This window comes from Lygodium microphyllum, chromosome 3 (genome assembly GCF_053477565.2).
Source record: "Lygodium microphyllum isolate KBCC chromosome 3, Lygodium_microphyllum_v1.1.10, whole genome shotgun sequence".
In the NCBI taxonomy this organism is placed as follows: domain Eukaryota; kingdom Viridiplantae; phylum Streptophyta; class Polypodiopsida; order Schizaeales; family Lygodiaceae; genus Lygodium; species Lygodium microphyllum.
This window is the reverse complement of record NC_141137.1, coordinates 25984761-26012104: the sequence shown is the minus strand read 5'-3', so window position 1 is coordinate 26012104 and position 27344 is coordinate 25984761. Positions and strand designations below refer to the sequence as shown.

At 41.0% G+C, this 27344-nt stretch overlaps 1 protein-coding gene, 1 long non-coding RNA gene and 2 pseudogenes across 2 annotated transcripts in view; 2 read left to right on the top strand and 2 right to left on the bottom strand.

Moving 5' to 3' along the window:
* LOC148038166 (fiber) overlaps positions 1-27344 on the top strand; it is a 54364-nt gene that overhangs the window by 14158 nt on the left and 12862 nt on the right. The gene's annotated exons all lie outside the window — the stretch shown is intronic.
* On the bottom strand, positions 2720-4255 carry LOC148038170 (uncharacterized; annotated as a pseudogene).
* Positions 3133-20426, top strand: LOC148038168 (uncharacterized). Its single transcript, XR_015689156.1, has 3 exons — positions 3133-18066; positions 18613-18757; positions 18958-20426. It is a non-coding gene; the product is annotated as an uncharacterized LOC148038168 (long non-coding RNA).
* On the bottom strand, positions 4384-4905 carry LOC148038169 (uncharacterized; annotated as a pseudogene).

The following is a 27344-nucleotide window of genomic DNA, read 5'->3' as shown; positions in this document are numbered from 1 at the left end:
ACTGTCCTTTGCACTGAGTTTCACATATGGAGACAATGGAACCCCAATTGGTTCCCCCCTTCATATTGAAATGCTGCAAAACCTTGGAGATATACTCTTGCTGAGATAGATAGAGTAATCCTTTTGACCTATCTGTGAGTATTCACATGCCAAGAATGTAATTTGCATCACCAAGATCTTTCTTGTCAAAGCTGACATGAAGACTTTGCTTGAGTGAGTCCAAGGCATGAGTATCCCTGCCAGCAATCGGCATGCCATCAACATACAGAACCAAGATAATCAGGTTGCCATCTGTTGCCTTCTTGGCGTACAAGCAGTGATCCACTTGACTTTGAAAACTTTGAGACTGCATAAATGTATCAAACTTATGATACTATTCTCTTGGTGCTTGTTTCAATCCATACAAACTCCTTTTGAGTTTACATACCATCTTCTCTTTCCCTTTTGCCATAAACCCTTCAGGCTGCTGCATATATATGTCTTCATGCAGATCACCATATAAGAATGCAGTCTTTACATCCATCTGTATGAGCTCCATATCTTCAGTTGCAACCAAGCCCAAAATGGTTCTCAATGTAGTCATCTTGACTAGAGGAGAGAGGATCTCATCAAAGTCAACCCCATGTTCCTGCTTGTACCCCTTCTCAACCAATCTTGCTTTGTACTTTGGCGAGGAACCAGAAGTGACCTTCATCTTGTAAACCCATTTGCATGGAAGGGTTTTCTGCCCTTTAGGCAACTGTACCAATTCCCAAGTGCCATCTTTCTCAAGAGATTTCATCTTTGACAACATGGCTTTTACCATTTCTTGCTGTCCTGTCTGTCCATTGCTTGCAAGACCGTTCACCATAGTCTGTCAACATGACATAATTAGCCACATTGTTTGCACTAGGAACGAATCTATCAGGTTGTCTAGTAGCCCTAGACGATCTCCTAACCCAATGATCATTGTTTGCTGGTTGTTGAACCTGCAAATTTCCATTTTCAGCTTGCTGTCCTGGCATTTCAGCTTGCAAATCAGCATTAATAGCTTGCTGTCCTAGTTGTTCCTGCACATCCAGTGGCTCATCATTATGGGCAATGGCTGGCTGATCATTTCCAACATTATTTTCTGCATTTGCAAGTTCATTTACAATAGGTATTTGCTGCTGTACAACGGGCACATTTTGCTGTCCAAAAGGTATTTCTTCTCGGAATACAATCCTACGGACTTCCTCTGTTCTTTCGGGCTGTTTGTGCATGCAATCTTCCCGGAAGATAACATCATTGCTGCGTACTACTATTATTTTCTCAGGATTCCATAATCTATAACCCATTTCACATTCATCACCATATCCTAGGAAAACACATTTACAGGTCTTTGGCTCAAGTTTGTTGCGTTCTTCTTTACATATGTGTACAAAAACTTCGCAGCCAAACGCTTTCAAGTGTGTATACGAAGGTGGCTTGCCCAAACACACTTCTTGGGGAACTCCCTCCCCCCCCCAAAGACGTGTTTGGTGACCGATTAATCAAGTGTATGGCTGTCGTAACAGCCTCTGCCCAAAGACTATGGGGTAATGTAGCATGAGACAACGTCGTACGAACCTTATCGTGTATGGTCCTCTTCATACGCTCTGCAACTTCATTTTGGGGTGGATTATGAGGGGCAGTGAGCTCCCTCTTTATCCCTTTGCTGTCACAAAATGCCTAAAAGGCCTTGGACACATATTCCCCACCATTGTCAGAGCGAAGATACTTAAGTGTCTTATCAGTCTGATTCTCAAACAATGCTTAGAATTTTTGAAACTTGTCAAGCATTTCATCCTTGCAACGAATAGGGTAAACCCATACCTTTCGTGTAGCATCATTGACAAAGGTGACAAGGTATTTCTTTCCCCCTAAAGATAACCTTGGCATTTGACATACATCTGAATATACTAACTCTAGAGGAGAAGATTTCAGCGAAAGAAACTTCTTATGAGATGTTTGTGCATGTTTATCATAAACGCAATGATCACAATGCTCAAAATCAACATAACAAAGACAAGGCAAGTAACCCAAACGAGAAAGTACTTTCATTCCAATTTGACTCATGTGTCCCAACCAGCCATGCCACAAAGAAACACTTGGTTGCTTGGTCACGGCAACAACATGGTCACACACACTAAATACATGGAGAAGATACAAGGTATCGCTTTTACAACCTTTGGCAATCACTCTAGATCCCTTACAGATCTTCCATTTCCCATCACTAAAGGTGGTATGAAATCTATCATCATCTAGCTGCCCTGTGCTAATCAAGCTCTTCTTGAGCTGAGGACCTCATAGTAACATGGGACGGGGAACGGGAACAGGGTTGGGCAAAGGACTGTCCCGGGGACGAGGGGAAAAACAACAATTAAAAAGTTATTTTTTTTAGTATTTTAAAATCACACTTAATCTACTCTAAGAGAGGAACATTTGAAGGACACATTTGTACCAAATAGAAGAAAATAGAGCATCATATTAGAAAATCCAAAAGAGTCGTGACCACTCGTCACTCGAGTCAAGAGCCAAGGCTCAAACTACAATGACAAATGTACATAGAAGATGGGAGGAGAGTGTAAATACTAAAGCCAAAAATAAATACAAAATGTCAAAATGCCACATGACATAATGGCAAATGCTAAGTATGAGGGTAAATCGTAAGACTCAAGAGTCTAGATTGCTTTAGAGAGTCGAGACTCGAGAGTTGAGACTAAGTAGTGGGTCGAACAGTGGGATGAAACGGAATCTCCATGGACTCTGTGAAGTCCTCGACAACTTGTGGCTCCTCCTCACCTATGCCCTCAAGGTCCTCCAAAATCTTAGCTATATGAAGTGGGTCAACCTCTAGATCTTGTTGTGCCTGCTCCCGTTCGGTGAATGAATCTGCTTTCTTCACCATGCCTTTGCAAAGCATTCGCAAGTTGGAACTCACAAAGACCAAATCATTGGCATGATGCACTCCAAGGTGGTTCCTCTTCTTAGAGGCGATGTGGCTATACACTGACAAAAGTTGCTCCAAGCAACTGGAGCTATAACACTGTGAGAGAATGCAGATGGCGAATTGCTGCAACTCTGGACCATTTGCACCTTAATCCTCCCACCAAAGTGCTGAGCCGATCTTGAAGCGATCCGTCTGTGCATCTGGCAATCCATGACTACCCCTCTTCTCACAATACAATTGCAATTGATCTCTGATTTTGCGCCTGATACCTGCGACTGATCCAAGATAATCCTGAAGCCATTGCTAACCTCTCTATCCTTTTCCTACTTGCAACCTTGAAATTTGGGATCCACCATGTAGGCTGCTGCATGGAGAGGGGAGTAGTAGGCATCCCACCTTGTCACACACATGGATTTGATCTCATCGTAGTCCTCATTAGGAACATAGACCTTGAGGTGCTCTATCATCCGATCCATGGCCTCATATACCTTGCCGATGCATGGCAACATGCCATGGACAACCCTCAAGAGGTCAATGACTGGTTTGATCATGGTGTCAATGCGCTTCACACTTTCCCACCATGCCGTGTCATTTGCTCGTGCTTTGCACTCTTGCCCCCTTGCTGTGGAAGCCTCTGGCATGCTAGAAAACTCATCACTAAGGAAGAGTCCTCGTAATGCCCCGCTACATGTGGACAAGCGGCCTAACATGAGAAAGTTGAAAGCAAACCGTGTCTCTGAATATTTTAGCAGAGAGAGGTTTGACCTCTTGGTGAACTCATGGCGAATCCTCCCATGATTGAGGACAAAGGTGACAATTTTGTTGGCTTCATCCATGACAAGAGCTATCCATGGTAGGGCCCCAATGTCTTTGATGAGATTGTTAAGACAATGGGCCATGCAAAAAGAGACGGTGATGTGAGGATATGTGGCTTGAAGTATGTTCCTTGCTGCTCAATTTGCAGGTTCGCCATCTGCACAAATGGTCACCACATTGTCTGCTCCCATGGTTTCTAAAGTTGTTGCCCACTCCGTAGCAAGCACATCGGTGGACTTCCCGGAGCCGGAGGCGTCATGTGAGTCGAAAAAATAAATCTCTCCATGAGAGTAGGCCACCACTCCATGAATAGACCGCTTGCGGGTGCCACTCTATCCATCCACCACAAGTGTGACACCGTTATTGCCCATAGCTCTTTGCCACATCAGCCTCAACACTCCTCTTCTCCTTTTCGAGAAGGGTGGTGCAAAGGGTTTCCGAAGAGGGGGGAACATAGGAAGAATCATATTTCCCAATCTTTGTAACCATGGCTCTAAAGTATGGAGACCTTTTCAATGTTCATAAATCAAAGAGAGCATGTTAAGAATCAATATGATGATAAATAATAATGCTAAATGAACATAATAATTTATTATTTATCACTTGACACTAGAAACTCACCGAGCCGCACGGAAAGCAATGTGATCATGAAAGAAGAAACGAGCCACGGCCATGTCCGTCTCTTCTTCAAGCGAGGATTCCAAATTTCCTTGAGGGTACTTTGGCGAGGACGAGAAGATGGGGTGGTTGATGCGGATGGGCCACATGTAAAAGGTGTCGATGGGAAGATATGTGATGGCACACCTCTACCCAAGTTGCCGCTAGCCTCCATAGAACGTCCTCGTGACTCCACCATGAGATTGGGATCAATGGCCACTTGTGGAGATCGCCTTGCCGCTTCGGCCACCTCATAGATTGCGAGCTTATCAAGAAGCTCGTCTTTTCTCCGGGGTCACCTTTGTGCAATATCTCACCTCATTCCTGGGTTCGCTCAAGAGATGAGCTCGCACCTTGTTGGCACCACCACTATGTTTGTATCCACAAAGTTTGCATGTCCATGCTCTAGCACCTCCTCCTGAACCATGACCATCGATGTATCGCGGATCTTCTCCTTCGAGTGGGGCTGGTGGTTTCTTCATGATTATCATTTTGTGAAGAGGTGGATGCCGCGGTAGATGTGTGCTGGTTTGTAGATGGGAAAGCCGATGAAGATGCCATAGATGATAGAAACTTTGAAAGTTTGATGAGAAGTAGCCTTTGAAGTTTGCCCTTGAGGCTTGACTCCTTGAGCCTTGAAAGTTGAGGTTTGAGCAATGAATTATGAGGCCCAAGGGAGGGAGAGTAGAGTCTAGACTCTAGAGACTTGAGAGAGAGAGAGAGAGAGAGAGAGAGAGAGAGAGAGAGAGAAAGCTTGTACAATGTAGAGGGTAGCCTTGAGCCTTGAGGCTTGAGGCCCAAGGGAGGAGAGAGTGGAGACTTGAGACTTGAGAGGGAGAGGAAGAGCCTTGAGCACGCCGGCCTTCAACCTTGAGACTTGAGACTTGAGAGGGAGAGAGAGCCTTGAGAAGTTGAGACTCTTGGCCTTGGAGTGTGAGTGTAGCTTGAGAGTGGAGCATTATATAGGAAACACTAGCAAGAGCATGGCGGAAATGGCCGTTGGCAGCCAAACAGTCAAATTTTTTGTTTTCAAAAATGGCTCAATGGCTCCCTGGGCCGTCCCCAATTGGCGTCCCTAATACGCATGCATTCCGGGAACGCATCCCCGCTTGGCTCACCAGCGTCCCCACTCGGAGACGGGACATCCGTCCGTTCTGGAACATCCCCTCCCGTTCCCGTCCCTGGGATTGCGTCCCCCCGTCCCACGCTGCTGTCCCGTGTTACTATGGCTGAGGTACATGCCGTGCATGCTGAAGTGTGAAGATAGAACCATGCTGAAACTGCAACTGTGCACTGCCAATACTTGCAATGTCACATGCATAGTTGTTCCCAAGATGGACAACACTATGTCGACCCCCTGCATAGTTAGAAAACCACTCACGACGAGGGGGACATGAAAGGAAGCACTTGAATGTAGAATCCAAGTATGCATGTCATCATCTGTATCTGCAAGTAAAGCATGTGTACTAAAGTGTGAAGAGTTAAAGAGTACGTCATTAATGTATCTAATCTATCCCAAGTGTCATGGAATGTGTCACAAGCATCTATATGATGGATGTAGCTGTCATCCAACTCCAATTCGATGATGGCCTATGCTTTGCCATCATTCTTCTACCCAGTAATTGCAAGAATCGCATCCGAGGCTTATTTTCTTGTCCATTGGTAATGGTCTATAGGCCCTTCTTCATCAAGATGAGTTTGATGCGGGTTTGCTAGGTGTGAAACCCGGCTCCTTTAAAGCGAGCTGTTGGAGAATCTTTTCCCATGTTGGATGGCTGAAGTAGCAATAAATCAACACCAAAATTCTTAGATCAGATCAGCAAATGAGCTGATTGTGTCAGAGCACACAAGTGGCAAAAGTCACTGAATAAGTGTCAAGAGACATTATGCTTGCATCTTCTTGGGTCTTTCAAAAACTTCAAGATCTTCCAAATCCAAATCTTTCCCTCCTTGATTTGATGTTGGGACTTCAGATCAGAGTGGTCTTGGCCAGGTTTAAGTGGCAGGAGAGAGAAAATGGAGAGATGAGCTTGAGAGATTTTGGCTATGGCAGACTTCTTTAGGGTTTTGTGCTGGCTTGGTTTTTCAGTCCTCGCAGTAGCTCACAGAAGTGACTATTCCATGAGACCTTTGGTGTTGAGTAAGCCTTTGAACTAAGCTTCAATTGCTCTCTAAGCGTAGGATGAATGGTGACCCGTATGCAGAGATCTGGCCGTATGACCATAGAGTGCACCTGTTTTGATAGTGGGCAAGAGAACACATGCTGGGCAGTGTGTAGCTTAATGTCTGTAATTTCTATGACAGACTGATGCACCCTGAAGTGACAAAGATATTCTTAGAATAGATTTGACTTGTATGATAAGATCCAAGAGCTCAAAGTTGACTGGGTGCTGTCTGGCTATGGCAGTCATTGAAGCTTTACTAAAGGTAGAGTGAGAGTGGAGCTGGAAGTGAAGTCATGAGCTGACCAAAAGTGAAGATGAGCTGAGCTGAGCTAAGCCATGCCCGACTGGACTCTGATACCATTTTGAAACATGGATCTAGGACATGGCAATGGGGAAGCTATGGAGGTTGAAAGATAAAGACCAAATTCATGAAGACATAGACAAAGACAAGACCAACTGTCACACAAGTGAATTAGGTTCCAAGATTGAGACTTGGACTCATAAATACAATCTTGTGTGTGAATAATGACACAAACACTACTAGAAAGAAAAGAGTACTATCATTTCATTAAAGAAAAGGAAGCAAGTACAATGCTTTATAGGAAAGTCTAGGCAGCACATCCTCCTACTGTGCTTATGGGATTCTTGTCTTGAGCCCTTACTGTGCCTTCCAAAGAGATTGAAGTAGGTGTGATTGCAAACATCTCAACAACAATGAGAGTTGCATTGCCTTGGCCAGGAATCATGGTTTTTATGCTCTAACGAAGCATATTGAGATCCAGTACCATTTCATTTTGGAGAAGATTCTGGATGAGACCATTTTCTTGGTCTATTGTAAGACAGAGGATAATCTTGCAGACTTGTTTACAAGGCGCTTCCCTAGGCTTTACTTCGATAGCACTCCAGATCCCTTAGCCTTCTGATCCTAGATATTGTCATCCTATGTGTTGGGTGTAAAGGCCCTTCACGCACTCTTTCGTGTATATATTGCTTCACACATGTGAACCCACCCCTAATCTGTGTAAGTGTACCGTACCCTAAGTATAAATACATTCTTTCATTCTTTGTGTGTACCACACTGCTACACACCCATCCGATGACTCAATCTCACTCTATCACTGTCAAACACTCTTCAGCTCTGAGTCATTGAACCTCTCGATCATTGTGCCTGCTCTCAACTCACAACTCTCACTCTCTATCTGCTTCCGCTTCGTCTCTGTAAACTGGTATTAGAACTAGGTTCACGCAAGTTGTTGAGGGGTAGACCAACAGGCGTAACAATCCCGTGGATTGTTGAGGAGCAGGCGACGTGTGGCGAGTAGACGAATAGGTAACAATCGATGACAAATTGACGACAGGTCAAACGGATTGTGTGATAGGTGACAAGTGACCATAGTCTAGCCTAGGCGACTTGCAGGTTTCAGGACTAGCATGCAGGCAAGACTAGCGCGACGGGATCTGCATTCGGCCAGGCAGACAAGACCTGAATGCGACGTCAGGCGGGTTGCACGATGACCGATGGGGCTGCACGACGATCTATATGTGACGGGTGACAAGTCATCTCGTCACACGAACGGGGCAGAAGGTCAATGCCACATTTTTCTCTTTAATTTTCTTCACCTTATTTCCCCTCTCTCACACCTACAAGTATAGAGTGCAAATCTGTGTCTTAAAATTTGGGGCTTTTCCTAAATTTGGTGCCTGACACATATTGCAGTGACCTCTGGACCATAAATTGCAGACATTGAGTGCGCAGGCCTCAAATTTTTTTTGGGGATTCTCAAATGCAAGTGAAATTTTTGCTTGGATGAGGCAATTTCTTTGAAATTGTGCACTGTTGGACCCCATAATTTGGGGCTTTTGCAGAAATTGTGAAATTTCTGCAATGTTAGCCAGCACTTGATGCTGAGGATGATGTATTCATGCAATTGGAGCAGATTCATTGCAGGAATTTTGGGGCTTTTCACATTGGTGATGTATTTTTGAGTCATGTTGAGACTGGACAGTGAAATTTGCAGCAGATTCACTGCTGTGAGTGGGGGTCTTCAGAGTTTTGGATGCTTCAAATGTTGAAAAAGGGTAGCTTCTCTTGGTACATGCATTGTTGAATACTCATTATGCAGTGAAACAGTGGTAAATACAGCATTTGGGTCATTGAATTTGGGAATTTCGGTGATGTACTATTGAAGTGGGAGCTATCCTTAATGCAAATGTATCAGATTTGATTAGTGCACATGCTGTAATCAGGACTTGAGACTGAAATTTGCAGCTAAACATCTGCTTCTTGGACACTTTGGAAGTACAAGAGTGTGTACTTGTTGTCACAATTCAGAAACCTTGCTATTGGCTGAAAGCATTCAGCCCTTTATTGCAGTTGTGTATTCTTGAAGATGGCTGGTAGTGTATCTACATCTGACACAAAGAATCTCTTTGAGATTCCTAAATTTGACGGAAATGGTTTTGATCTTTGGAAAGATCATATACAGGGTATACTCTTTCTGGAGAATTGTGATGATGCTTTAGAAGAACATAAGCCTGTTGCTTTGTCAGATGAGGATTGGGCCAAGATGAATATAAAGGCCATTACTTACATTAAAATGGCTGTCACAGATGATATCTTGGTTGATATAAAGGGACTTGATACTGCCTATGTAGTTTGGGAAAGTGGAAGGCTACTTATGAGAATACAACTCCTGTCAATTAGGTACATCTCATGCGGAAGTTGGTCAACTTAAAGCTTGATGAGTCCAAACTTGCCTTAGAGCATTTGAATGCTTTCATTGGTATTTTGAGTCAATTACAGGATGTAGGATTGCCAGGTTTTGATTCTAAATTGAGGCCTATCTTCTCGCTCATGATCTTGCCCGATTCATGGGAAGCATTTGTTGTGTCATTGAGTAATAACCTCAACTTGATATTTGATGGTGTGTGTGGTTCTATTATGAATAAAGAGATTAGACGCAAGGCAAGTGGGGAAAACAGTGGATCAGCCTACAATGTAAGAGGAAGATTTGAAAAAAGGTATAATGCTGCAAATAAAAACAAAAATTGCAACAAAAGCAAGGAAAAACAGCAAGATGTAACTTGTTATCAATGTGGTTGCAAAGGGCATAAAAAGCCCGATTGTAGGTACTTTAAAAAGGAACAAGAATGTAAGAAGCAGGCTAATGCAAAAGGCAAAAAGAATGACAAGGATGACAACTCTACCCCTAAAGAGATAGAAAAAGCAAATGTGGTATCTAGTGTTGTTATTGAGAAGATAGAAGATGATAAAGATGTTGATTTGCTAGTTGCATTTTCAGATCCGCTTGCTATGATAGTGGAGGATATGTATATTACTAAAACAAATGTGATAGATGCTTTGTTGTCAGCTCATGATGGTTTGTCACAATCGTGGATTGTTGATAGCGGTGCTTTTTTTCATGTAACTCCATCTCTGGAGTGTTTTTCTACTTATGCAGAAGGTAATCTTGGAAAAGTCTACCTTGGCAACAATCATGCATGTGATATTGAAGGAATGGACACCATACACTTGGCTCTAGAAAATGGTTAGGAATTGATTCTTCATGATGTTAGATATGTTCCTGGCATCAAGAAGAGCTTTCTGTTGGGCAGCTAGACAACAAAGGCTATTTTACTACTTTTGATGGTGGTATGTGGAAAATACAAAAAGGATCTATGCTAGTTACTAGAGGTGGTAAAAAGGGGACTCTGTATTATCTCTATTGCAAGGCACTTCCTGGAAAGTTTGTCGCAGTTGCTGAAGTACATATGAGCCAAAAGGGTTTGTAGGCACTCTGTTCACTTAAAAGAGTTGATGTGAAAAGCTCAAAGCTTGACTTTTGTGATGATTGTATTTTTGGTAAACACGTAAGGAGTCCCTACTCTCATGGAGCCTCTAGGAAGGCATGCATCTTGGTTTGCACCATGCCAATAAAAACTCATAGTGGTTTCCGTTATTTTGTGTCTTTTATTGATGACCACTCTAGGAAGCTATGGGTCTACTTGCTTAAGCAGAAAAGTGAGCCATTGGATGCTTTTAAAAGGTTTTATGCATTGGTTAATACCCAAAAAGGCCTAAAGTTAAAATGCATAAGAACAGATAATGGGGGAGAGTATGTATCTAAAGAATTCAATAAGTTTTGTGATGACAATGGGATTAAACGAGAGCTTACAGCTTCTTACAATCCATCTTCTAATGGTGTGGTTGAGTGAATGAATCGCACGTTATGTGAGAAGATTCGGTGCATGTTGTACACAAGTAATCTCTTGCAATCGTTTTGGGGAGAGGCACTTAAAACCGCAGTGCATATTTGCAACCGATCTCCACATCGTGCACTTGACAATGGCATTCCTAAAAAGGTTTGGTCTGGCAAACGTGCTTCATATGACCACTTAAGAGTCTTTGGTTGCGAATGCTATGTACATGTATTTGTTGGTAGCAGAATTAAACTTGACATGAAATCTCATAGAGGCATCTTCATGGGTTATGGAGATGAAGGTGAAATGGGATATTGAGTTTGGGTTCCAAGCATAAAAAAGGTGCTACGTAGTCAGGATGTGATATTCAATGAGTCAAAACTGCTGAAAAATGTCACATCTAATGACTCAGATAAAAAGAAAGTTAAATTTCAGCATGATCAGTTACTTGAATAGCCATCAGCACACTGAAAATTCAGCTCCTTTTGATGCTGATTATGACAATCAGCGTATCATCATTTGAGCAAGATGAAAATGGGCAGCAAGGGGAGGCTGAACATTAGTGTGAGCACCAAAATCAGCATGCTGAAAATGAATTACAGCAACCTGAAATTGTATTACAGCAACTTGAACATGCAGCTCAGCAGCCAAACAATGAGGTCATTGACATTCCCTTGGATGTGGATCCACTACCTGATAACACAGATCATTGGGTAAGAAGGTCTACACGAGTTAGAAGACCTCTAGAAAGATTTGATCCTTCTTTGGACTGCATTTTACTCATAGATGAAGTTGAGCCTCTTATGTATAGTGAGTTAAAGAAAAAGTGGGAGGTAGCTATACAAGAAGAAATGAAGTTATTGTATCAGAATGATACTTGTGATTTGGTTGCATTGCCCAAGGATAGAAAAACCATTTGAAACCAGCCTTCCTCCTCGGATAGGGTGGTAAATCCCTGATTACAACTTAATCATAGTAGCAAACAATAAACGCAAATCTGAAAATACAAATTTACTTACTGATCTTGGACAATGCATATCCGATTGGCCCCAAAATTGGCGCCCCTTCGGTATTTCGTTAGCTTTATTGAAGAAAAATTGACTTACAATGGGATTCTCCGAATCCCTTTCGGTATTTCAACTCCCCTTGCTGTCCAAAGTGACCAGCAAGTCTTCAATCTATTTTGCCCCTTGATTTGGGCACTCAATTGGCCTTCACCCACTTCATAGACGATGGAAATGTCCCAAATTCAATGGTTGCCTAGTCCTCCATGTGAACTTAGCTGAAATTCACCTTCAGCCTTGTTGAATCCAAGTCTTGGAGCTTCCAATTTCTGACTTGCTTTCCAAGGCTGTTGCTAAACCCTAATTTCTGCTGTAAATTAGGGTTTACAGATGAGAAACTTGCAATTTCTCAGCCTCCAAGGGTTCAAATGTTTAGATCTTTGGAGCAAGGCTGTGAAATGGTTGGGAGATGAGAGGGAAAGTAAAAAGAGAAAATTCAGAGTTTTGTCGCGAAGAATGACTGAAAATCAGTCAAGTGCAGTTGCTGCCCTACCACAACAGCATGTAGATGCAAAGAACTAAAGAAAATTAGTCATTTACTGCTGCTGCCTTGCCTCAACAGCTTGTAGATGCTGTTTCCTGTTGTTGATTGGTCTTCTTTTGCCCCTAGCTGCCTCAGAAGATCCTCCAATTGCTGGAAATCAGACCAATAGCCTCCCCTTCCTCTCTCTTGCAGGCTGAATTTATAGAAATGCCTCTCTCCAGCCTCTAAAGACGTTTTTCAGTCTTTGTATGGGCATTTTTCACAAGTGGCAACCTTCCCAAATGGTTTTTTCAGTATTTTTCATAATTAAATATTAGTTTTCAGCCTTAAAATACTGTAAATTAATCTAATAATTATTTCAATGCCTTGAAAAATAATACGACTGGCCAATAATTAAATTGGCTGGGCAACCTCCATTCCCAAGTGTCTCTGCGCCATCTTTGACCATCAGATTGGCGTTAGGTACCATTAAACACCACTTCTCTAGTGACACCAACTGACACTTATAGCCAAATGGATGACCTAGGCCAACAATTGGCACCAGATACCACCAAGTACTTGTGCGGCATAACTTATAGCAACTTTTGTCTTTGACATTCCATGATTTCTTCGGGTCCGCGGCTCGTAAATTTACTTAGACCACCAAGTACTTGTGCGGCATAACTTATAGCAACTTTTGCCTTTGACATTCCATGATTTCTTCGGGTCCCTGACTCGTAAATTTACTTTAACCCCAGTTGCACCGCACGTGTGCATCATTTACTTAATCATGTGATTAAAAATTAATCCACATATTAAGTGAGGTTTCAAAAATACATGTCCTCATGACACCATTTCTAACAAATGGGTCTATAAAATCAAATGTGTGGATGACAAACCCAAATACAAAGCCAGACATGTGGCTAAGGGCTATACACAAAAGGAGAGCATTGAGTTTTAGGAAGTGTTTTCTCCTGTTGTCAAAATGACCACTCTTCGAGTGTTATTTGCCATTGTAGCATCTATGGATCTTGAACTTGATCAGATGGATGTTAGAACTGCATTTCTGTATGGTGATCTTGAAGAAGAGCTGTATATGAAATAGCCCGAAGGCTTTGTTATACATGGACAGGAGCATTTGGTATGCAAGCTTAAGAGAAGCTTGTATGGTTTAAAACAGGCTCCTAGACAATGGTATAAAAAGTTTGATGCCTTCATGCTCTCACATGGCTTTAAAAGGAGTGGTGCAGATCACTGCTTATATATTAAGACGGCTGATGATGGAAGCCTTATTATACTTGTGTTTTATGTGGATGATATGCTTATTGTTGGTAAGTATAAAAGCCAGATTAATGCATTGAAAAGGCAGCTGAATTCAGCCTTTTTTATGAAGGATTTGGATGCAGTTGATGATATTTTGGGCATGCGTGTCACATGAGATAGAGAGCAACAACTCTTATTTCTCTCATAAGAAAAGTACATTAGCAAAGTAGTTGATTGTTTTTCTATGGCTGATGCTAAGTCTCTTGGTGTATCTTTTCCACCCTATCTTAAGCTTAGCAAAGCAGATTGCCCAAAAGATGATAAGGCAGCCAGTACTATGAAGGGTGTTCCTTATGCTTCAGCTTGTGGTTCACTCATGTATGCTATGGTTGCTACTAGACCTAACATTGCTTATGCAGTGGGAGTTGTAAGCTGATTCATATCAAATCCTAGCAAAGCACATTGGAAAGCAATGAAATGTATCTTACGGTACCTTAGGAGTACACAAAGAAAATGTATTTGCTATGGCAAGGGTACGTTGGATTTGCAGGGGTATTGTGATGCAGACATGGTAGGTGACTTGGATACTCGCAAGTCTACTAGTGGATATATCTTTACCTTGACGGGTGGGGCGGTTTCTTGATGCTCTAGATTGCAAAAAATAGTAGCACTCTCTATCACTGAGGCTGAATATATTTGAGCTACTGAAGCTTCAAAAGAAGCAGTTTGGCTTGGTCGTTTGGTCAAGGATTTTGTGTTGCCCACCAAAACACCTATTCTTAGATGTGAAGCTAGAGCACTGTATGCTTGGCTAAAAATACCATGTTTCATGCGCGTACCAAACATATTGATGTTCGGTATCATTTTATCAAACAGGTTTTGGATGATGGTCCAGTCACCCTGACTAAGATCAAATCACAGGATAACCCTATAGATGTTCTCACTAAAAGTCTTGCAAAGGCTCCACATGAGCATTGTATTAGACTTGTGGCAGTTGTTTAAAGGTTTGCTTAGGACCTTTAAGTGGGAGGTTGTTGGGTGTAAAGGCCCTTTACGCGCTCTCTCGTGTATATATTACTTCACATATGTGAACCTACCCAAACGGGTGTAAGTGTACCGTACCCCGAGTATAAATACACTTTCATTCCTTGTGTGTACCACTCTGCTACACACCCATCCGACGACTCACTCTCACTCTATCAGTGTCAAATACTCTTCAGCTTTGAGTCATTGAACCTCTCGATCATCATGTTTGCTCTCAGCTCACAGCTCTCACTCTCTATCTGCTTCCGCTTTGTCTCTGCACTATATATGTGATCAAGATCATTTGCACCCTTATTTTGTAATTTTATATCAAGTATTGTGCTCACTCATGTGCAACTTGTAAAATACCCCAGGATTAGATAAGAAAACCTATAGCCATGAATGGATATATGCTAGTCTTCCATTTGTTTTAAGACAATTGATACAAATAACTTACATTATATACATTAAGTGAAGAAGACCTCTCAAGATCCAAAAGTGCAAGGGACACCTAATTCATGGAGAGAACCTAGGGGGTGTTAGAGTTGGTTAGCTTATCATTTCGTGGATATGAGCAGTAGGTACAACAGCTCATTGGCAGGCGATAGGTATAGGAGTGCCACATGGCAGTCGGACAACAGTCTGTAGCAGTCGGAAAGCAGCTGGCTGTATTTAATGCAGCCGACTTGCATTATTTTTCGTGTTTTTTCCAGCCTATTTATAGACCCTGATTACAAAAGTCTCTATGAGTTGTTTTCACAGGTTTCAGGCTACAGACTTTAAAGACTGCTCTCGGGGATGATGGTGATGTCAGGAGGCTTATTCCACGGTGGATTCCGTGAGGTTTTGCGGTGGATTCCGTAAAATTTTATTACCGGGGCTCATATACAAAGTGGATTCTTTGTGCAAAAAGTCGATGGGGACGCCTATCCTTTTCGGGCGTTTTGTTAATTTTATGTGTACATGGGTGATTCCGCAAAATACATATTTAAATTAATAAACATTTATGAGTTTAGAGTGCGTACTCGTAATAAATTAAGGTTGGGATTGATTTCTAACCAATTTCTTTTTAGCTGAAGACTGCTAGGTATTCACTTTTGTCGGTTTAATTGTATTATTTTTCTAACAATTGTGAATGTTTCAGTTGATGTGTAGAGCAAGCAGCGGTGGCATTGGAAAGCATTGGAGGATAGCGCATATTCAAATTATTATCAATTTTTGATAGGCGCGTATCTTAGGCATGGCGCCTATATTTTGTCGCGCTTATTTATTAAAGCGCTTGATATTTATTTATTATTTTTGTATGCGCATGGGTGCACGATTTAAACATTTGTATTGGACATTGTATTTGGGTACCGCCTGACTTCTTGGGCGCCCAATAGCTTTACTTCTTTAGTGGCACAAAAGCAAACACAAAAGCTAAAGCGTACTATTTTGTAAATTAGGGTATTTCTTGTTTATGGAGCGCTCACACGAGGCATGGGGGGAGATTGCACCCAATTGGTCTCTGGTTCATGTCGTACAAGCTTTCTTAATTGGTTTTTGTGTAAAAAGTAGAGTTCTTTTATTCTTAGGGACCTTCTGACGCTCACTACACGCGCATACGATGTCCGATCTGTACACCAGTGGTATCAGAGCGAAGGTGAGATCGAGAGCTTCCAATTGCTTATCATCTCGCGTGTAGGCGGAGCTCTTGGAACGATCGAGCTCTACAGTCAGTCTCGTGGCAAATGGTCGATACCAGCGTGTCCTTGGCAGTCAAGAATCCCCTGCTGTATACTCAGATCGTGAGGCACTAGCCTTTGTAGACGGAGGATCACGCGGATAGTTCCTTCATCAAGTCGTTGATACAGATAAGCAATTTTCCTCTATAGCTTCAAAGCTTTCAAAGCTTTAAGGGATAAGTTATAAGCTTCAAAGAAGAAGCTTATTAAAAAGCTTATTTAATCGTTTTTATCCGTCTACGGCGGCAGTATGAACTGGCTGCCGTCGATTCCGCCGAAAACGTCATTTTGTCCACGAAAATCAAGCTAAGTCATAAAGACTTAAAACTCTAAGTTCTCTAAGCAATTTGAGGCACAAAGGTCATTAAAGTCTTATTTAACAACTACCTTAGAAGCAGTTTATACTCAGCAGCATACGAATCAGTCTACTACTCTCTGGAAGCCCCTGTTCACACCTGTGAACTGACAGAAGTAGATTACAGCAATCAATTATCAACACGCAAATTATACGCAAACTATACGCAGTCCATACGCACAATTATTTTCTTGGAAGATGATTGTGACATCGAATTTCGTAATCGTAAAGGAGAAATATTATAAAAGCCAAACAATATATACACAAGCCTTGTAAACCCGCCTTTGAGCTACGCTCATCCTGCTAACAAGGTTTCGAGAGTGTGAGATTCGGTGTATTGTAAAATAGGGTCGCAATCTCTTTGTTGTAGAATATCCCATTGCTTAATGGCTTTTTCGTAGAATTGGAGAGGAAAGAAACTTTGCAAAAATTTCTTTTGGAAAGTCTCCCAAGTAGTGGGATAATCAATGCTTTTGCGAACCACAGTCCACCATAAGGATGCTTGGTCAACTAAATGGTTAGTGACACATTTAATTTTGTCTTTCTCAGCATATGTTTCTTCATGGAAGTAATCATCAAATTCACTGATAAAAATAAGTAGTCTTTCCATCGCGTGATCCATTGAAAGTACGAAATTTGAAGTTTTTTTTACTTATCTTTGTTTCTTTGCAAATGATTGGGCTTCAAGTGTTGCATCGATGGTACGTCGTATAAAATCTTTAAGTTGCGATCTATCTTGGTCGGTGGTAGATCGTTGCAGATTAGCCAATTAAGCTTGCAAAGCTTGTCGTGCTCTTCGTTTCTGGAATGCTCTATTGCAACTATGTATGTTCGAAGATGTATCTGAAGCAACTCATAAACGCAAGTTTATGTCTGGCCTACTTGGACATTTCTATGCGGAAGTTAATATGTTCAAGCCAACAACCCTTGAAGATGCAATTTGCTTGGCCCATGACATTGAAGATAAAATTCGCGGACGAGACAAGCGACCACAATAATTTCCAACTAATGGTAACTTTAGTTCCAAACAAGACAATTCAAATTTTCGAAGATTCAATCAAAGTCGTTTTCTTCAATCTTCATTTCGTAAATCTTGGACACGACCACCTGCCTTGCCATCTAACACAAATTCAAACCCTAAGCCATTCCCACAATCAAATCCCAACATTCCTAAACTTTATGCCATTACCAATAATGTATCCAAAGCAAAATCCATAGTTTGTTATAAATGTCATCAACTTGGATATCTAGTAGTCAATTGTCAATCCAAAAAGCCATCCGTCCATATCAATTATCTGGGAGCAATAGAAGATGAAGAATGTGAGAAAATGTCGGACTTTACGGAAGATGACAACGACATTGGTACTACTTTGGATACTTTGCCAGGTATGCAAACTCCCCATTTCTTATTAACAATGAAATGTTTTGTGCATGGTAAAGAAAAGATTATTTTAGATGATGATGAGAGCACACATGACTTTATTTTCGTAAAATTAGTCAAAGAATTGAATTTACAAACTGTTTCTATACATTATCGCATCAAGGCTGCATTTCTAGATACGAGATATAATGGAACACAAGAGGTGCATAATTTAGAAATTAAAATTGGTGATTATACTGAACAAAGAAATTTCTTAGTTGTACCTTTGCAGTCTAGTGACATTATCTTAGGAATGCCCTGGCGCTATTTTACGCATTCAATTAAAATTTATTTTCAAGGAAAACAAATCACACTGCATGGTATGCATGCTTCCAATAATTTTCCATTGCTTACTCATACTCAGGCTAAACGTGCATTACGTAAAAGTAGCAAATCCTATTTAATATGGGTGAATGAAATTCAAGCTAAAGAAAATCAGATGCATCCTAGGCATACACAATTTCTTGCCCAATTTTAAGATTGTTTTGTTGCTGACGGGGGTATGATGCCAGGAGGCATATTCTATGGTGGATTCCGTGAGGTTTTGCGGTGGATTCCGTAAAATTTTATTATCGGGGCTCATACACAAAGTGGATTTTTTGTGCGAAAAGTCGATGGGGACGTCTATCCTTTTCCGGCGTTTTGTTAATTTTATGTGTACGTGGGTGATTCCATAGCAAGTGATTCTGCAAAATACATATTTAAATTAATAAACTTTTATGAGTTTAGAGTGCGTACTCGTAATAAATTAATGTTAGGATTGATTTCTAATCAATTTATTTTTAGTTGAAGATTGCTAGGTATTCACTTTTGTCGGTTTAATTGTATTATTTTTCTAACAATTGTGAATGCTTCAGTTGATGTGTAGAGCAAGCAACGGTGGCATTGGAAAGCATTGGAGGATAGCGTATATTCAAATTATCATCAATTTTTCATGGGCTCGTATCTTAGGCATGACGCCTATATTTTGTCGTGCTTATTTATTAAAGCGCTTGATATTTATTTATTATTTTTGTATACGCATGGGCGCACGATTTAAATATTTGTATTGGACATTGTATTTGGGTACCGCCTGACTTCTTGGGCGTTCAATAGCTTTACTTTTTTAGTGGCACAAAAGCAAACACAAAAGGTAAAGCATGCTATTTTGTAAATTGGGCTATTTCTTGAGCTTGAAGATGAATAATATATAAAATACATGCTTTGTGGAGCGCTCACACAAGGCATGGGAGGAGATTGCACCCAATTGGTCTCTGGTTCATGTCGTGCAAGCTTTTTTCATTGGTTTTTGTGTAAAAAGTAGAGTTCTTTTATTCTTGGGGACCTTCTGATGCTCACTATGTGCGCATACGGCGTCCAATCTGTGCACCAGACAGAGATTGAGATATTCAAGGTGGAGACATATGCAAATATTCTCTTTGCACCCATGTATATTTCTGTGTCCTTATATAGTATTCTTCTTTGTAGATTTTCTACGTTTCATTGTCTCTCTCTCTCTCTCTCTCTTTTCTCTCTGTTCACTCTTTGTCTTGGTCATTCGCTTCGGCATTGCTTCACTTTGACACTCAATGCTAGAGGGCATATTAGATTGGTTTGCAAAGGCCTATATTGTTTCTGTAGAGACATTTGAGGATACGAGTCTCATTCACATTAGGGAGTTGCCTCCCAATGAGTTGATTTTAGAGGCCACCCACTCATCAGAATCGAGTACTTTAGCTACTCCTTGGATTGTTGATAGTGAAGCTACTCATCATATGACTCTTGTCTCGGACATTTTCATCTTCCAAGCCCTTGTATTCGGGATAGTTTGTGTTAGGAATAATTTCGCAATCAAAGATGTAGACTTATGGTTGTGTTAATTTCAGTGGGGGCTCTTAATTTTGAGCATGTATCTTGAGGTGGATGTTATTTTTGCTGTAAATTAGGGTTTATAATATATATTTTTCAATATCTCCATCTCTGATAACTCAAATGGTTGGATTTTGCTAAGATAACTTGAGAGACCTGTAGGATGAGAGAGTGTTGTAGGGAGAGAAATTTCAGAGTTTTGTCACGCGAGAAAGGCTGAAAAACTATTGCTCCTTTGCTCAAATAGCCATGGAAGCTATCATCTACAACTTGGGACTACCAGAAAGGCTGTTGTTCCCTCTTGTATGTTGTACCCCGCACCAAAAGAACCTTGGGCTGCCATTACCTAGCTGGAGGGCTCCAAATTGTTATGATCTGCTATAGACTGGTCCTTGTGGCTGCAAATCACATCAACAACATCTCCTTGCTCTCTAACAGCATCGTTTTCTCTCACAAAGGCTGGAATGGACTTCTATCAGCCCCCAAAACGGCTTTTCCACTTGTATGGACAAGTTTTGCCAAGTAGCAACCTTTTAATCCCATTTTCAGCATTATCTAGCTTATTAAATTAATTTTCAAAAGTAGTATTCTGAAAATTAATTTAATAATTATTTTATTGCTCAGAATATTGATTTCACTAGACAATAACTAAATTGGCTAGGCCAATTTGTCTCCCAAGTATCCTTGAGCAGTTACTAATTTTTAGACTAGCATTAGTTAATTAATTATTGCCTAATCTCTAATGTCACTACTGATTTTAGTGGCCACTAAATTAGTCTAGGTCCAAATTTGACAGCAAGTACCACCTAGTGCGTATTAGGCATAACTTATTATAACTTTTGTCTTTGGTACCAACTGATATCTTAGGATCTTGGGTCCCACACTATGAAATAATTGACGTGCACCTTGCATGTGTAAGTTATTTGAGCACATTTGATTTAACTTTTTATCAAATGCTAAGTACAACAATAAAATTTGACACTTGTGTGACACGAGGGTTTTGAGTTCCACTGCTTCTAAGCTTTAGCCAATGTACGAGAGCCTACAATCATTGAGCATCTGTGGCATTTTCGCTTAGGACATCTTGGATACGACTCTCTTTATGACAGCTGGTTGATGGCTTGGGTTGCACATCATATAGTCGTTCTAAAAGCCACCACATGGCGACAAAACGAGACTTGGAGGGCTTCTTTAACTCCACATCAAAGTAGGTGCGAAAGATAGCCAAGACCTTTATCTTCTTCATGATGAAATCAATAATGTTGCAAGCATCTGCAACCATCTTTTCTACCCAATCAAGTGACCTTATATCTTCCATGAGAAGGTCAAGGCACTAGGTGGCACATGAGGTCCAAACAATAGAAGGAAGCTCCGTTTTAAGCAAGCATTCCATCCCTCGATAGTTGGAAGCTTGTATCACCTTGGCCACACCAACCTTCATGGTAAAAGAGAAAGAGAAGGTATGTGAGATTAAGGGTGTAGATAAATTGGAAGAGATTGGGGTAGATAAGCCATGTATGATGAGATAAGAGATGGAAATTAGAATTTAGGGGAGATAGAAAAAAGAGTTATGACTCATGAGTCATAATAAGTAATCTAGAATTTAAAAAATGTAGACTAAAATGTAAAATGAATAATGAACTACAAACTAAAATATAAATTTTGATTTTTAAGATTACCTCAATAATAGCTTATGAAATATGTGTGTATATGAAAGGCCCCATTAGTCTTTCTTCTTTTTGCCCCACATCCATGGCTTGCAAGAAAAAGGTGCCAAGAGGTGATGAAATAAGAATGTTCATGATACCCCATTTCTTCCTCTCTCTCTGTCCATTGGAAAGAATGGTACAACCATACTTTGCCTATCCAACATATACGGGTTTAAGAGATTTGTTGATTCTCTCCCTCTTTTCGTTGAGTTTCATGATCTGCATGTTGTTGTAGGTGATGCCATACTACCCCTCGCATCGACCAACTATGGCTATAGCTTTGACCATTCTGTGCCACCTATGCACTTGAAGCAAATGAAATGGGAGATTGCACTCAATAATAATGCGTGCAATCTCTATCTCTGCATTCTTTTGCATCTCTTTGAGAAATAACCAAGGATTGGAAATACGATCCGTAGCTTTTTGTAGCGAAGCTTGTCTACATGGCCTTTTGCTTCTGACAGTGGCAGTGGAGCTTGAGGCTGTTGAGGTGCATGAACTAGGAGTAGGAGTTTCAAAAGTATCCACTTCCATGTCGGGGGTGACCACCTTCTCTTGAGACCTCTTTGATTGGAGAGGGGAGAGTACTTTATAATCTCATTGGCGATGGATTGAGGGATTTGAGAACATGGGCTGCATTGACCACCCACCTTGGTCAAATGGATGATGAGACTCATCACACTACTTGCCATCGTCTTTCCACAAAACTTGCAAGTCCAATAGTAGCAATTTGACTTACTCGCGGCCTTCACAAGATTTGTGGTGTAGAGACGAAAAGCTTCATGAAAAGGTCTATGCATTATGGAAAGAATGAGGAGGGAGAGGGATTTGGAAAAGGGAGAGGGAGAGGGAGAGGGAGAGAATGTAACATAGCAACATGGAATGGATGGAACGAGGCCTTGGAATATTGGAATGCTGTTTCCTAACGGGCAGGGACGGGAAACGTGTTCCACACTGGTTTGGAATGTTCCCTACCTTTTGTTCCAAGCTTGGAACGTTTCAAGCTGGCTGTTCCATGCAGGGAATGGCCATCCCAACATTCCTTGTCCCGTTTCATAATGTTGCAAGCTGGCCGTTCCATATGGGGAATGGCTATTCTAGCACAATGTTTTTTTTTTTGGGTGGTGGGTAAATTCTTTAGTCCCTTCCTTTGGTGTTGGTGGAGTATGATATATGATGTATCTTTTTGATGCGCGAGAGTCTCGTATAATGTATCTTTTTGATAGTCTATTGAGTACTCACTCCTTAGTATATTAGTTTGTATTCAGTTTGAGTTTCCGGTTATGACTCATGAGTCTCAAGTCTTGACTCTTGTCTTTATTTTTGTTCCATGCGGGGAATGGCCATTCCAACATTCCCTGTCTCGTTTCACAATGTTGCAAGCTGGCCGTTCCATATGGGGAATGGCTATTCTAGCACAAGGTTTTTTTTCTTTTTTTGGGTGGTGGGTAAATTCTTTAGTCCCTTTCTTTGGTGTTGGTGGAGTATGATATATGATGTATCTTTTTGATGTACGAGAGTCTAGTATAATGTATCTTTTTGATAGTCTATTGAGTACTCACTCCCTAGTATATTAGTTTGTATTTAGTTTGAGTTTCCAGTTATGATTCACGAGTCTCAAGTCTTGACTCTTGTCTTTATTTTTGTAGTCATAAGAAAGTCATTGGGAATAAGTGGATCTTTAGGATTAAATTGAAAGTTAATGGAACTTTGGATAAATACAAGGATCTCCTTGTAGTGCAAGGTTTTCAACAAAAACATGGTGTAGATTATGAGGAGACCTTACATCCACTGTGCGATTGACATCATTTTATTTGGTTGGTTGCAAGATTTTCTTCTGTTGATTGTAAAAATAAGGTTTTTTGCTTATGGAAAGCTCCTTATGGGCTGAAGCAAGCACCACATTCTTGGTTCCGTAGGATGGATGAGTTCCTTAGAACTCATGGATTTCATTCTACCTGTTATGACTTGAATTTATATGTAAGAACCACTTTAGAGGGGGTCAGCTACATTCTCTTGTACATAGATGATTTACTTATTACAGGCCTAGAGTCTGCTACTTTAGTAGATATTAAGACCCACTTTGCTCTACTTTGCAGATTGATTTCGGTAAGCTATCCTATTTCTTGGGGATGCAGGTAGTAACTAGTTTGATTTGGGAAAAGTATTTTTGTGTGACACTAGAAGTATGCCCTTCAATTAGTGGAATAGTATTATATTGATTAGACACATGGCCTATGGCCATGGCATTTGATCCCACTATTTACTTATCTAAGGATTCCCTAGGACAGCCCTTTGATGAGAACACCTATAGGTTTGTTGTAGAAAAATCTCTCTGGTTGATTCATATTGGGCTTGATCTTGCATACTTTGTGTCTTTTCTTAGTTAGTACTGCAATGCACCTAAAATGTCACATTGGATTGCTTGTATGGATGTGTTGAGATATATATTGTGTACTTTTTCTTATGGTTTGACTTATGGTACACTGATTTGGGTTGGCTTGGAGATCTTGACACCCATTTATCTCACGGCGACTATATGTTGTCGTTATATATGACTCTCATTTCTTGGTCAAGTCATAAGTAGGAGACAATGATTGCCTCCACAAAGCTGAGGCAAAGCATCGAGCCCTCTTTGATGGTACCACAAAGGCTGTCTACTTGAGGGGACTACTGGCTATTTCACATTTTTCGTGCGACTCTTTGACTATCATCTATTGTGACAACTAGAGTGCCATAGCATTGGCTAGTAACTTGATAATCATACCATGGATGTGGCATGTTGGAGTCCTTTTCCACTTTATCAGAGAGTAGATTGAGCTAGGCATTATCCACCTAGAGTTTGTGCCATCTGACAATTTTACAGACATATTGATCAAAGTGGTCAATCACCTGGTTTTTCAATACTTACTACCTAGGATCTTCGTAGATGCACTCTCCTCCACTGCTGTGGACTGACGGGGAGAGGGTGATTTCCTTTGGCTTTCCCTTCCACATTGAGAGGGAGTGCATTTCTGCTCGTGAGGGTGATAGGATTTTGGTTTAAGTTATTGCTTCGGAGATATTTATGATTTTGTACGTTGTTTCATTATCTGTATCTTGTGGATGACCATGATTGTAAAAGGATATTGGGCAAGTGAATAGTTTCCTTGTGAGAGCATTGTCCAAATGGCACTATTATATAGTATTTTTGCATGAGTATGATCACTTGCATTGCTTTTTGCATAACTCCAGTGTATTTATATTTTGTTCTTGTACACATTCATTTGTGCGTATTTATCCCTTTTTAGTCTTTTGGAGTGGTCGACTTTGGATCCACCATCTTCGTGGCAACTCACATGGCAGTCTTCTAGGGTAGTTTCCTTTGCTTGCTTTGCTTGCTCAACTTGCCTAGCTTACTTCTACCTATCTTTTTTACTTTCACTGCATATCCTCTATAAATTTCTTTGTCATTGATACCTAGTGGTAGTTGGGATCGCTTGCTTGTTTTGTGAAGGTCTTGGGTTTGACCATCTCTTTATTCTCCCAAAAGGGCACATATTACTCAATAGGATGAAAATTGATTGAAAATTCTTATTTACAGTTAAATCTATTCCAAACAATCAAAACCTCTCCAAAAAAAAAGGGGAAGAAGCAATGTTCACTATGGTTCCATTCACCTTTGCAAGTCTTGATAGGCTATTGGGCAGTCAATGAGCACCCTTTGTTTGATGCCTTGGCCTCTCTAGGATGAGCACTTGGGCTCCCTTGGTAAGATAGCTATTACCTTTATAGTCTTGGTAGGTCATTGGGTAGCCGACATGTACCCTTTACCCGACATGTTGGCTCCTTTGGAGTGGGATGCCTTGGGGTAAAAGAAAAGAAAATTTGGGCTTGGGCTAGTATAATTCCTTTCTGGTTTTAGTTTTGGGTCTAAGAGGGAATATTGAACTAAAAATGCATTAACGTTATTAAAATAGTCTCAAAACTCAATTAGCTAATGAATTAGACATTTTATTAAAAAGAAATGCGTTCCTAGAGAGTGCACGTGTCCCATGAATACCAACCCTAATTGGGAGAACCCAACTTTGTATAAATAGGCATGTTGCTCTCCATTCAGCCTTAATCTTATTTTTTGCAGCTTTTAGGTGCTCTCTCTCTATTGTCCACACCCCGCTCGCAGATGATATCTCAGCTAGAGTTGTCCATCATTGCTACCTACTTTTGGTGCCTTGTGTTGAGCCCCTCTTGCTGTTTACGAAGGAGTTTCAGCTAGAGTTGTCCATCATTCTACCTACTTTTGGTGCCTGGTGTCGAGCCCCTCTTGCTGTTTATGGAGGAGTTTCAGCCTGATCAGCCCCTACAACAGCTGGCAGCTGCTGCCAGAGGATCTACCAGCGGGCATTTTCAGATTTCAACCTTTAGATGCTGCTGCCCAGCCTAGAACTGCTTTCTCCCAGCTGTCCACTCTCCCAGCTGTCCACATTAGCAAACTGCTGTGTTTTGATCAGCCTGCTGCCGCCTTGCCTTGGAAAGTTGCTGCAGATCTGCATTTTTGCTGTTTAGCCATCCGTACAGCTGCCACATCCTCATCCTCATCCTCATCCTCATCCTCATCCTCATCATCATCTGCGTTTGCTCATTTCACCTTATCTTTTGCCCATTTGACATTGATCCAACACATCTTTGCTGCATTTGCTTCTCCTAGACACCTTCGGCGGTTGCCTTGCCATGTTTTGAGATCCGTTAGAGTACGACACTCTCTCCAGCTCATACTTTCTACCCCGATCTTTGAGACATGGGGGTTTAGGGGTCAGTATTCTTCATTGTATAGCATGTTTCCTACATTGAGCATGGTATTCTATTTAATAATCATTCATTATTATTTCTTGTGTTCACTGTCTTTGCATCACCCGAACCCTAATTGTGTTCTATATGAGTTTGTGCATTTGTTGTACGATTGTTTTTGTGTTTTTTTGTTATAGAGCATTTCTTTACATAGTCCGCCCATTCCATGGAGGGGACTTTGTAGGCCATCTCATGAACTATGTGTTGATGCCCTTTGATCCATGATTTGGGCTCCCTAGGCATTTAATCTGTCATTAACATAGTTGTTGCCCTTAGTTTCCTAGACACTAAGTAACACTAGGATTAGGGTTTTCTATGATAGTCAAGCCATCTAGGTTTAGGATTTATTATAGTAAGGCATGCTATGTATCGCTAGCATAGAAGTGTTGTTAGCAATCATGATTGTCATTCCTTGTTATCTCTTGCCTATGAGCCGCAGTTTGAGTTAGACAAGGACTTTAGGAGCTTTGACCTATCTATCACTTGTTTTTATGGAGGAGGTAGCTCATTCTAGAGTACTTAGTTTATTGCCTTCTAGTGCATTCTCTCTTCCAGTGAGAATTTTGTGTGCATTTCTTAGGGAGTTTTTGCATTCGTAAATTTGCATTACCTATTGGACATTGTCCACCCTCTTGAGGATATTTTTTTTGAAAAATTTTGACATTTTACTAGCATTAAGTGTTGGTCGGTCAGATTTGGGGTTATTTGGCTATTTATAGCCTCCCCCACTTAGTTGGCAGATTATTCATTCATCTTCCTTCTTCCTTGGTAGGTGCACTCTCCGACTTTGTCATCTTCCTCCATCTACGGTGCTGCGGTCGTCATTAGCTTGATTTGGTACCCTCACTGATGCTATGGGC